Source organism: Lactuca virosa, chromosome 6, assembly GCF_052849685.1.
Source record: "Lactuca virosa cultivar CGN04683 chromosome 6, Lactuca_virosa_CGN04683_v6, whole genome shotgun sequence".
NCBI lineage: Eukaryota > Viridiplantae > Streptophyta > Magnoliopsida > Asterales > Asteraceae > Lactuca > Lactuca virosa.
The window spans coordinates 267,570,512-267,583,554 of record NC_136431.1 but is presented as its reverse complement, the minus strand read 5'-3'; the positions used below and the strand labels follow the sequence as shown (position 1 = coordinate 267,583,554).

The 13,043-nt window shown below is 39.1% G+C and overlaps 1 pseudogene; it reads right to left on the bottom strand.

The window, feature by feature from the left end:
* Positions 1-1,831: 1,831 nt before the first annotated feature.
* On the bottom strand, positions 1,832-3,492 carry LOC145122517 (class V chitinase CHIT5a pseudogene; annotated as a pseudogene).
* Between the last annotated feature and the right edge of the window lie 9,551 nt (positions 3,493-13,043).

The following is a 13,043-nucleotide window of genomic DNA, read 5'->3' as shown; positions in this document are numbered from 1 at the left end:
CGACCCGATCCGAAGCCAGAAGCCGCGTCATCCGACCAATGCGAAGCGAGCACCTGTCCGTCCGAGCCTAGCCCTGCTGCCACCTGGTCCGAACCTCGCAGTCGCGTGCCCTCCTCTCCTCGCTTCGGATCCGAGGCTCGCACCTATATAAGGGGTGCGAGACCTCCCGGTTAGAAGTTTAAAACTTGGCCTTTTTCACCCCTTTTCAACATTTTCTTGCATTCCGACTTCCCCCGAAGCCCCGGTAGTTATTCCAAAGCCCGAAACGCGCCCCGAGATTCCCGAGAAGTCCGAAAAAATTATCTTTTCGGTTTCGAAGCTCTACCTTCGCAGAGCCCGGTTTTCAAGAAAACTCCCGGTTTTCAACGACGAAAGTCATATTTAGAGCCGAAGTGCTGCCCAAATTATTATTTTGACCCCCAGTTAATTCACGGTGAGTTTAATATGTAGAAACAATTGTATGTTATCTGTTATATGTGCTATGTGCTTTTCCATGTTATCATCTCGAGTTGTTGTATCCGTTATTTTTATAGCAAGGCTGTACCTCTGACTTGAAGTGTATGACATAGGCATCACTTGGGTATTGGTATGAACCGTTAACCATGAAGTGTATGACATAGGCATCACTTTGGCTTCGGTAGAATAATATTCCTGAGTATTTTCCCGTGTTATTTTTATTTCTGCTATTTATGATAGCAAAGCTATACCTTTGACCATGTGATCAGTTTAAGAACTCAGATTCACAGTGTTACTGGTATGTAGCCTCTGGCCATGTAGAGCATGTCCCCCAGTAAGTGAATGACTCTATTCTATGGCATTGGCAGAAGGTTAGATAGGGCGTGAAAACCTGAAATATACCTTAATGTTAATCAGAAATTGTTTGTCTTCAGTGCCATTTGGACCGAAGCGTTATTGATGTTTATCAAGTATGGAAATTGTTATGTCTCAATGATTGTATATCTTTGAATCAAATCAATAATTGTTAGGGAAAACTTATCATATTATGCCTTTGTTGTTCCTTGCTCCTATTTGCTTCTGCCATATTGGTATATATATGGTATAACGTTATATTGTATCTATTATTGAACTCACTAAGCGTTATCGCTTACCCCTCCCATTGTTTTAACATAATGCAGGCAATAAGCACCCAGTATAGTTGGAAGACTTAGAATAGTTGTAATATTATTTTTTTTGTATTTTGGTTTAGGTTTGTATAGATTTACAATATCCTGGGTAGTCATGTAAAATCTTAAAACATAGTCGGTTTGTATCCAATCTTTTGTAATGACTTTATCAATGTAAAAATATTATTTTATGAATATGCATGTAGCATGTTATGGAGTAACTATATTGTCAAGTATGAAAGTTTGGGTCTTTCAGAAATATGAAAGTATAGAAAGGGGTTCTTTCAGATTTTATGTTGTTAAATAAAACACTTGTTTGAAAAATAGACGTTAAATTGGTTTTAATAATAACCAAAAGTTGAGGGCAATAATAATTTAAGTATTTTCTTTATAAATATTTTAATAGTTATTTTTAATTTTTAATTTTTAATTTTTTATAATATTTCAGGAGTGGGTTTCATTTGACTCGTTAATTAATTAACATTTTGAGAATTGAATAAGTCAAATTAAATGTTTGAGTGATGAAAATAACTTTTCAAAATGTTTTCTTTTCCAATTCAAATAAAGAGTTTTCAAGAAGTGATTGTCTACTAATTTTTTGAATCTCTTTACGATTATTTCAGATAAAAGTACCATAATATCTTTAATGAACTCAACATTTTTTTTCCATTTTCTTACTCTTTTTTTTGGTAATTATACAACCATAATTAGTTCTGTCAAACACAAAAAAATATTTATAACTTATAGTTTTTTTTGCTATCATATAAGCTAATCTAAACATTTTTTTTAAACTTTGTTTTGCTAATACATAAGCAAATAAACACTTTTACCAAATAAGTCAAATAGGCTTTACAAGTAGTTATTCTTGAAAAGTAACATATTGACATTACAACATTAAGCGTATGTTCCCACATAAGTATTACACAAATATAGAAATATCCCATAAGTATCAGTTGATTCAGTTTAAGGCTGGAGGGAGTGGTGCCACAAGAACCGCACTCCTTCCTTTGACACGTAGGAGCCACATCATTTATACCATACAAAGTATGGTTCTTTACTACACGTAGGGTGTGGGAATTATGGTAGAAAAAGAGAGAGGTGAGAGAAAGGAGAAGAGAGAGAAAGACACATGAATGAAGAGAGAGAGAAAAAGGAGTGTGACACTATTTAGGTGAAGAGAGAGAAAGTGTGGTAGAAACCGTAGGGAGGGGGCGGTGTTTTGGGTGGTGATGTGGTGGAACCATCTTTTTGATGCTGCACTCGATAAAGTCCAATCTAAATCTTGGCCCAATACCCAAAGGAAATAGCCATTTAGGGTCTGACTTCGTGCATAACGGACCTTCAATTCAATTGATTGAACATCATCATACGACATCCATGAATTCCCTGAATACGAATAATATGAAACCCTTTTGTCATCGAACACAACTGTTGCATTATTCTTCCTGTTGAAATCAATGACTTCATAGTACCTCAGTGCTCCATTTCCCGGGCCTATCCCAATGGTTTTGTTCCCAACATTGTTGTCCTTCGGGTCTGCAAGTGTCCATGTCTTTCCGTATAACGGTAGGCCCATTACGATCTTTTCAGGCGCCACACCTTCCTTAATCCATGACCTGATACTAAAATATGTATTGAGATCACTATCTGGGTCGTATAATGCAGAATGTAATCCAGTGAAATTTTCCCAAGAACCATGATAATCATAACACATCGGACTAATCCAATCAACATATTGAGTTATCGCTTTGATTGGGTACAATAAAGATCTGTTATCAGAGTAAACTCTGGAGGCATAATAAACGACCGATGTCAGTATGAGCCATGCTTTTTGGTTGACCTCTTGTTCAATAGCCCCTCGCCATTCTTTAAGTAATAAACCTAGATTCACCATATCAGAATCGCTTGATGGGTATTCCCAATCAAGATCTATACCATCAAACTGGTATTTTCGGGCGACTTCAATAGTCGAATTAATAAAACTTGAACGAGAATATTGATTACTAGTCATGCGAGAGAAATTTCTCTTTATGTCATCAGCACTTATGCCATGACCTCCACCACCTCTGACTGATAACATGGTCTTGGCTGGTGGATTCCAACCACTCCTAGCGTTGGTAAATTCGAGTAGCTTTCTGACATGATTTGGTGTGATATTGAGTGCGTAAGTTGTCGGAGACAGATGAAGAAATGCGAAGTAAATGTGTGAGAAGTATGATGTGTCGATATTAGAAGCGGGATAATCAAGGAGCGTAGACCAATACGCCGCCCGAACTTCTTGAGGTTTGGAAGATTCTATCTGACCGTGATTGAAGGGAAGATTCACGATGGTTAGGAATACGAGCAAGATGAGACCTCGGCTAACCATGGTTAAATTAGGTTTTGGTTTGTGTTTAATGAGATGTGTTAACTATTTATAACCCTTTGTGAAAACTTCTTTAGGTATAAAAGTCTTTATGGGCAATGGCCAATGGACAAGAAGGAGAGGCTATATAAAAAGTAGTCGGTTGATTCTAGTTCTTATACATTTATTATTCTTTAGGATTTAAAAGTCTTTATGGTCAATGGCCAATGGACATGAAGGAAAGGCTATATTAAAAGTAGTCGTTTGATTGTAGTTCTTGGACAAGAAGGAAATAATATATTAAAAGTAGTCGCTTGATTGTAGTTCTTAGACCGGAGGGTACGTGTCGGAAGCTTCTTTTAGTTTTTGTGTGTCATGTCATTCTTTCCTCTATTTTTTTTCCTAACCAAAAGTCAGAGTGTGTGGGAAGGTTCTTTCACTTTTTTATATAAATAAAAATAGTTAAATTTGATGATATATATATATATATATATATATATATATATATATATATATATATATATATATATATATATGTATATACTAAATGAGTAATAAACATAAAAATTATTTAAAAATAAAAACCACTCCATTAATTGAAAATTACATTAAAATAAGCAAGAATAAAAAAATAATAAAAACTAGAAAACAACAAATATTCAAAAAACACAACGTAAAAAAACATAATTAATATCCGAATTTTAAAAAACCAAAATACGTCACTCGGAATTGTCGTCCTCGTCATCGACATCATCGTCATCGTCATTCTCATCAACATCATCCTCGTCATCCGAATCTGAATCCTTGCTCTCGACAAACATATCCGAATCCTCATCTGATTTGTCAAACAAATCATCGTTCCAATACTTTGTCAGCGGCTGAATGTGATCCCTATAAACATGCTCAACCAACTCAGCACGAAGGGCGTGATGAATGTCGCGATCGTATACTTCTATTCTATTTTCCCTATACTCTTGCATACCAACGACTATTCCTTCGACATTTGGCAAAACTTCGGTTTCATTGTATCGACATATCGCTCTTCCTTCGTCTTTAAGAATCATATTACACAATATGATTATAGCATTCACCAGAATGATGTAGGCCATTGTTGGGGTGGTCATTGGTATGAAAGAGGATCAGCGCGTTCCTTTGGGCGAGGCACGTTCGATTGTGCAGTTTGGGGTTATACTAGTGGGCGAGGCCCGTATGATTATGATAGTACAGGTGCGACTCGGTGGAGATTAGTTGGGACCCAAGTATTGGATTACGTTTAGAGTGGGACAAATCTATGGTCAGTGATTGGTATTTCGGTGATGTATAGGCTAGGGTAGCCTTTATCAGTTAGACTCTCAATGGGAGCCTGGTGGTTGGACCAGGTGTGAGACTGTCAGTTTCAGCGTTAGATTAGGGATTTTATATCTCAGTTTAGTGGAAGGTCCCTGTAATACCCTATTCGAATTGTTTCCTAATTCAGGATCGTGACCCAAAGATCAGTTATCATAAGGCTATGGGCCTTGGGGAAGAGAAATTTAGACCCCTTGGATTTGGATAATGTAGATTAGGTGATCCGAGAGTTCGGTTTATGTTTTGGAGCCCAAGGGTATAACCGTAAAGTGATAGTTCAGGCTTTTTATGAATTTTGGATTTAAGCTCAGGAAGTTTTAAGACAAAGGAGAGTGGATAGAATTGTAGAGCTTCTCATTACCTTTCTGTGGATATAAAGAACGTCGAAATTGGACATAGAACGAAGAGGTTATGGCCTTTGAAAGTTTGGTAGTTTTAGTCCGTGGTCGAGTACGCTATGAGTACGTTAGGCATACAGGATCGAAGTTTGGTCGCGGAGGAAACCCACGTACGTTGGGCATACGTGGGAGTACACGGGGCATACGATCGACTGAGACAAACCCTAATTTTTAGAGTTTGTGCCCTATTTAAACAACTTATGTTGCTTTTGGTGGTTCTTATGTCTAGCCTCCACCTCTCCAAACCCTAAGAACGAAAACCTAGACTTCATTTTAGTGTTTGTGAGCCATTGTGTGATCTTGTGGTGTTTTTGGATCCCTTGAAGGGGGTGAAGCTTGGTGGTGAAGCTTTGGTGGACTTGGAGCTTGAAGATCCATAATATTCATCAACTTTGCAAGCTATTTGAGGTAAAGCTCTTAACTTGATGGATCATTTGGTTAGATCTAGTTAGGGATTGTTTTTATGCTTTTATGGTCCTTTAAGCATGCTTGAGAGTATGAGCTACTCCAGAAGCTAGGGATGCTAGATCTTGGCATTTTTTAGGTCCCTTGTTCATAAAAATGCAATCTTGATGAGTTATCTTGTACCATGAACGAGTTAACGTTATTATTATGGTTCTTTTTGAGTTTTGGGTCTCAATAAGGCATGAAAGGGTGTAGAGTTGCCAACTTTACGTGTTAAGACATCATTTAGGATCAGATCTAAGAATTTGTCTTAGTGTCTTAACCGTTTAAGCTCTTAATGGAGAGTTGGGGTGACTGTGGAGTACAATGGGTGTACTCAGCTCGTACGCTGCACGTACTGGCCACGGAGGGAGTACGTTGGGCATAAGTCTGAGTACGCTAGGTGTACTCAGCTGCCATTGACTTTTGTTGAATTTTGCCTTTTGGGCCATATTTGGACTATTAGGGTTTTAGGCCTTGTTGGGCCAATAGTCTTTCTGGCTTAGGGACATTATTAGGCTTTGGGCCTTCTTAGATTTGGGCCCATAATGGGCTTTGGGTGTCATTTGGGAATTTAGGCCATATGGGCTTTTGGAGCCATTGGGTTGGTCCATGGTTATTGGGCCAAGTTAGGAAAGAGTAAAATGGTCTTTTACCCTAGGAGTTGGACAAATGAATTAGATTCCTCTTCATGGATTATGGACCTATTATTAATTGGGGTTTTATTTGACTGATTAGCACGTGTATTATCCGGATCAGCAGTCCGAGCGTTTATCTGATTTCCAGCGGTTGAGGTGAGTTTCCTCACTATGCTTGGCGGGTCGAAGGCACCAATGCCGACCCAAGAATTATTATGATTAGGATGCTAGTTTTATGCATGACTCCTACATGTTTGTTATGTGATATGTATACCGGACGGGATCCGACGCCAGGCGGGGATTGATGAGTGTATTGTATGCTATTTATCTTTGTGATTCTTGCATGTGTTTTATGTGTCTATATGGATATCAGACGTGGTCTGATGCCAGGCGGTGCCTGATGAGTATATTGTATGCTATTTATCTTTGTGGTTCTTGCATGTGTTTTATGTGTCTGTATGAATTTCGGGTGGCGCCCGATGCCAGGAGGGGCCTGATGATTGTGATGAGGCGGGTCGCATCTCATGCTATTGACAGATCTGTTCCGAGCGAGGCTTGATGTCGGGTGGGGCCTGATGGGTGTGGGGCATGACCCATTGTATATTTTATATGTATGGTATGAGGTATTTTGGGGAACTCACTAAGTTTCGTGCTTACGTTTTTTAGTTTATGTTTCAAGTACTTCCGGATTGAGGGAGGAACTCGGGGTGATCGCATCGCACACACACCATGATTTCCACTTTATATGACTCTGATGTATTGAGATGATTGAATGATTCACTCTGATTTCCTTTATGTTTTTATGAACATGACTAATTGGTGGTTTTATTATTAAGCAAAAATGTAATTTTTGGTCTTAATTATATAGACGTTTCAAGTTGATATCAGAGCCTTGGTTTGAGGGATTTGGGCATACTCTCAGATATGTCTGAACACAAACTGAGGGTTTGTTAAAATTTTCATAAAATGAATGTTTTATTAAAGGATTTTCTAATGAAAGAAATAGGTTTGGTGTGTGCAATCAGCCAAGCTGAAGTGATTCCCAGAATACCCATACATGTTGCTATGTTATATGTTATGAGATTTGCATGCCAGATTAGGGTTAAGGATCTGCTCATGATTTCATGTTAGAAGAGATGCCTTTGTATGCCTATTGCTTGAACTTTAGAATTGCATGCTAGTATTGATTTAAGATGATTGGATAAAATGTCTTGATTAGTTGGTACGTTGGTTAGACTTTTCGATACCCGAATGCAGCTTGCTTGGTGCTTTGAGGAACACTTAGTGACGTGAGTTAACTATTAAGTGAATAAGTTAAGTCACATGTTGCAAAGGTTAAATAATCTCAGAGTGATGCATTTGACTCTATTGTGCAACTCTCGTAAGAGTCTAACCGTTGTATGGTTGAGTCTTTTACTCGAAAGATTATCTAAGCTTTGTCGCATGTGATTGTATTCATGGGGGTGAGAAATCCTTGGAGAACCTAGGAAGAATGTTAGTGCAACGAAGACGTTGGTGGTCAGTGAGATTGAGAAGCCCTTTTATTGGTCAATGACTTGGAGTATTACTGCACGAATGCTTCTTGCTTTGTGCTTTGTGGGAATTTTGGTAGCGTGAGTTAACTATTGAGTGAATATGTTAAGTCACATGTTGCATAGGTTAAATAATCTCAGAGTGACGTATTTGACCCCTACTGTGCAGCTCTCGTATGAGTCTAACGTTGTAGGGCTGAGACTTTTACTCGAAGGATTATCTAAGCTTTGTTGAATATGATTGTATTCATGAAGTAGTTAACTGGCATTATTGGGAGTCCTTCAACAGTTGATGGCAGGGTGCGGTCAAGAACCAAGGAGAGCCTAGGATGTGTTGTAGTGAGTTGGCTACGCTGTTTAGCAGATATTTGAAATGTAACATCCCAAAAATTCGACAAATTTAAAACTTTCAAAAACAACCATTGTTTTCAAAATATTATTTAAAATCAGAGTCTCCCAAGATCCAATCAGTTATAAAACCAAGGATGTGTACGTTCACGCCTTCGCCTTGTCACGGTCCACTGAAGTTCCTGAAATCATAACCCAAAATTGTAATCACGAAGCTTAGTGAGTTCCCCCAAGATACCATCACAAAAACAGATAACATATACAAACTAGCATGCTCAAATATTCATGTATGGCCCAATCAGCCTCGGGCTGGAATACCAGGCATGTCTACAATGGGCCCAATCATCCTCGGGATGGAATACCCTCGTATCATAGCATGTTGGTCCAATCAATCAATCGGTTTGGAATACCAAACATGTCGGGTCCAATCAACCATCGAGTTGGAATACCCTAGGCCTATTGACTGATGCACAAAGCAACCCAGTCTCACCATATACCATACAATCATGTCAGGTCCAATCAACCATCGGGTTGGAACATCAATATACAATCGGTCCAGTCATCCTCAGGATGGAATACCCTCGGGCACATTCAACCATCGGGTTGGAATGCCCACAGTCTGTTGGCTCACGCACAAAGCAGTAAAGCCTCAACCACCAACCAACATATAACCAGTCAATAGACAATCAGACAGATCTACAGATCACTAAACATAACATCATCCTATATACCAGGATACCGATCTAACAGATCACCATAACACAATAACATACTATCACAAGTACAGTGAGGAAAACTTATCTGAAGCGGCTGAATATCTCAGACAAATGCTTGGACCGTTGATTTGGAAATCCCCGCGCGCTTGAAAAGATATAGCATGATGCACTAAGCCTGGATCCACATGCTCCAAGCAATCCCACACTTCTCCAAGAAATTCCTTCTTCTTCTATGAGCACCAGATGCATGAAATACCACCAAGAACTCAAGAACCACACCAATGGAGGCTAAGGCTTCATTTCTAGGGTTTAAGAGGACGGAGGCTAAAGATAATAGAGTTTGGTGGTGAGTTCAGGTGCTTAAATAGGGTCCAAGACCCTAAATTAGGGTTTGGGATTGACTAGAGTACGCCCAACGTACTTGTGGTACGCCATGCGTACTCCATAATGTTTTCGCGACCAACATTCCTGGTACGCCCAGCGTATTCCTGAGTATGCCTAGCGTACTAAGCTTAATCTTAGTACGCCCAACGTACTAGGTGTAACGCTTGTAGATCCAGGCTAGTCAATTTAGAGACGATAAGCGCCAAAAATGACTTTTTGATAGAAGATTATTTAGGATGAATAATCTTAACTAACTTGTAGTATATGTTACAAGGATTCCGTACATATAAATAACGCCGAAATCCGAGTTATAACGAAGAAGTTATGACCTGTCGAAGTTTCGCGACAGAACCGGTACGACACAGCTAGACGTAAATAGTGAATTTATGTTAGAGCAATATTTGGCCTTAGCAATCTAAATGAAAGTCGTAGAATACGTTAAACCGAGAGTGTGCTTAAAAAGAACGTCCAAATCTGACTTCGTATGAGGAAGTTATGATTTTTCGAAGTTTCAGCTCAGCAGTGTACACCCCGAAGTTCGAATATGAGATCGAACGATATTTAGCCGAAACAATCTAAACAAGAATCGAAGATCTCATCGATAGTAGTCCAACGGTGAAAAGACAGTCGAAAACGGACGTCAGGTGAAGGAGTTATGAATTTCTAATGGAGTTTTCCTGTCCCGGTCTGCTAAAAATAGTATATTATTAATATATTAAAAATAAAGTCAAAATTAGCCTACAAACTCTAAATGAAAGTTGCAGATCTTGTTTTTACCTACGCGTCGATATAAAGAACGTCGAAAACGGAGTTCGTATGCGAAAGTTATGAATTTCTGAAGTTCGGGGCGCCTAAACCCCAAAACTGTCAGAGACCACAACGTGGCAACAGTGGCCACGACATGGCATGGCTTCTGACGCCTTCTGGAGCCTGACAGAGCAAGTGGACGATGACGCATGCAATGAAGACCAAGCCCACGACGTGGAAGAAGTGCCCACGACGTGGAAAATGAGAAAACATCCCTATAAATAGATTTGAAGGGGCAACCGTTTGTGGTTACCAAATCTCTTCTCTCTCACCCATATTACCTCGATTTACGTGCAAGGAAGTACCCCCGAAGCCCCGGTATCAACCCCGAGACCCGAAGCAAGTCCCGAAGCCCGAAGATCCCGAGAAGAAAAGAGTTTCCGAGCCGAAGCTCTGCCCGCGAGAAGTCCGGTGTGTGAAGAGATCACAGTTTCACCGAAGAATACTACTTCTACAAGCCGTAGTGCTGTCCGATCATCTTCTGATCAAGTGAGTGTATAGTCCCTTTCACAAACATGATTTTAATACAAGTATTGTTTGAATGTATTAAGTATATGTTTTGTGTGAGTGTGTGGTCACTTTCTTCTAACACATAAATATTAAGTATTTGCTACGAAATACGTGTTATGTGTATAATATAAAGTTGTTTATATGTGTGAGTGTGTAGCTACTTTCTTCTAACACATAGATATGAAGTATTTGCTATGAAATACGTGTTATGTGTTTATATATTGTTTGTTTATTTTAGATGGATGTTGGATGAATGTTTTATACAGGTTTGTATATGATTTAAACTATATATGTAATTTATATCTACAAATATGTTGGGTAGAACATGGGTAGATGAAATAGTTGGTGTGTGATGAAAGATGAGTTTGAGGATGAGACGAAAGACGAACCTTGGTAGCTATGGATTTAGTACTGTATAGATGAACCTTGGTAGCTATGGATTTAGTACCGTATATATAAACGTTGGTAGCTATGGACTTAGTACCTACACTGGTAGCTATGGATTTAGTACTGTTAGATAAACGTTGGTAGTTATGGACTTAGTACCTACACTGGTAGCTATGGATTTAGTACCCGATGAATGAACCATAGCAACTATGGAATTAGTGCTTTACGAAAGAACCTTGGCAGCTATTGTCTTAGTGCCAAATAAAGAATCCTGGCAGCTATTGTCTTAGTGCCTAATAAAGAATCCTGGCAGCTATTGTCTTAGTGCCTAATACGGAGTGAACGAATAGATGACTCTTAGGGTAGACCCTTAAGAGTAAGGAAGATAATGGGGATGGGTAATTGGAATGATCGTTTGATGATTGAATATATATATATATATATATATATATATATATATATATATATATATAAGATATAATATTGTGGGTTGAAAACCCTATATGCTCACCAGGCTCCCAAGCCTGACCCACTCAGTTTTCTTTGTATTATAGGTTGTGGCACAAGAGCATAAGTTGGTTGACGTAACGAGAGATATGGATTATAGGCCCGTAGTTATAATTAACCGTGTAAGGTCTATGTTGTTCTTTTTATGCTTTTGGTCTGTATAGAACATGACATCCCGAGATTTTGTTATATAATGAAAATACATTTCTTTAAAGAAATGCTTTGATAAATTCTTATCATATTTTGTTTTGGGAACAAATTCTGCAACTGTTTTCTGTAAAAGATTACTCTGATTTTAAAAACAAAGCATAAACAAATCGGTCTTTTCTGGCCGTGAAATTGGGGATGCCACAGTTGGTATCAGAGCATTAGTTTAAGCGAAATAGGAATTTGTAGGATATTTCTAGACTTAAACTTAGAATGCTAAGTAATGATTGTGAGGAGTGTGTCTAAAATATGTTAGGTAGTACACCTAAATTGACACAAGCACTAGTTTATTTTAGGAATGATGCCTAAAATGCTTTTATGTGCTAAATGTTTTGTGTGATAGCTATATTGATGCTATTATTTGTTCGGATCTATGGTCTGTTGCTGACCGGATCTGGAAACCTTATGTGTTTAGGATTCTAAGCGTATGACTACGATATTAGAACTAGCATGTAAACGTTTCGGAGTGATATGGAAGATCGTAATATCTATCGTGAAGGAGGATCTAATTTCACCTCATTCGGTGTGTAGATCAAAATGGTAAGAACCAGAAGTGGAGTTGGAAATGTGAACGAAGACAGGAATCAACCACCTGTGGTTGAGCGAGTACCTGTTATAGCAGCAGTACCAGAGCCAATGGCGATGGCTGGGGTGCAAGCGATGATGCAGATGATGTTGGATCGCCAAATGGAAGAGACAAGGCGATTACTCTAACAGAATCGTGAGGAACTGTCACTTCAAGTGGAAGAGCCCGAAGTGAATGGAGGGCATTCGGAGGGAGGTAACTACAGTGGGACTGTTGGACAAGTAGAACCCCCAGTGGAAGAAAGGAATGACCCGGAAAGGGGAAGAAACAGGGATGGGCGTATGTATAAAAATTTATTGGGCGCCAAGCCGCCAAGTCTTTCTGGAAGTCCAAAGCCTGTTGAGATTATGGACTGGATCTCCGAAATGGAGATGGTGTTTGAGAGTTGCGACTATAGCAACAAACAGAAGACTGTCTTTGTAGTTAGACAACTGAAGACCGGAGTCTTGAGCTGGTGGAAGTTACTGGCAGATATGATGGCTCGAGGGGAAGCCCTGAGGATGTCTTTGGAATCATTCCTGGAGCAGTTAAAGATGCAGTACTGCTCAGAGATAGATCTGATTGATCTGAACAATGAGTTTCAGAACTTGAAAAAGGGGAAAATGAGCATTGATGATTATGCTACTGCGTTTATCGAAAGGATGAAATTTTTTCCATACTTGGTGCCGACTGAGCTCGCCAAGATCGAAAAATTTGCTAACGGATTGCCATCAGACTTTGGCCCAACGGTCAAAATGGCAAGTACGTTGAAGGCAGCCGTTAGA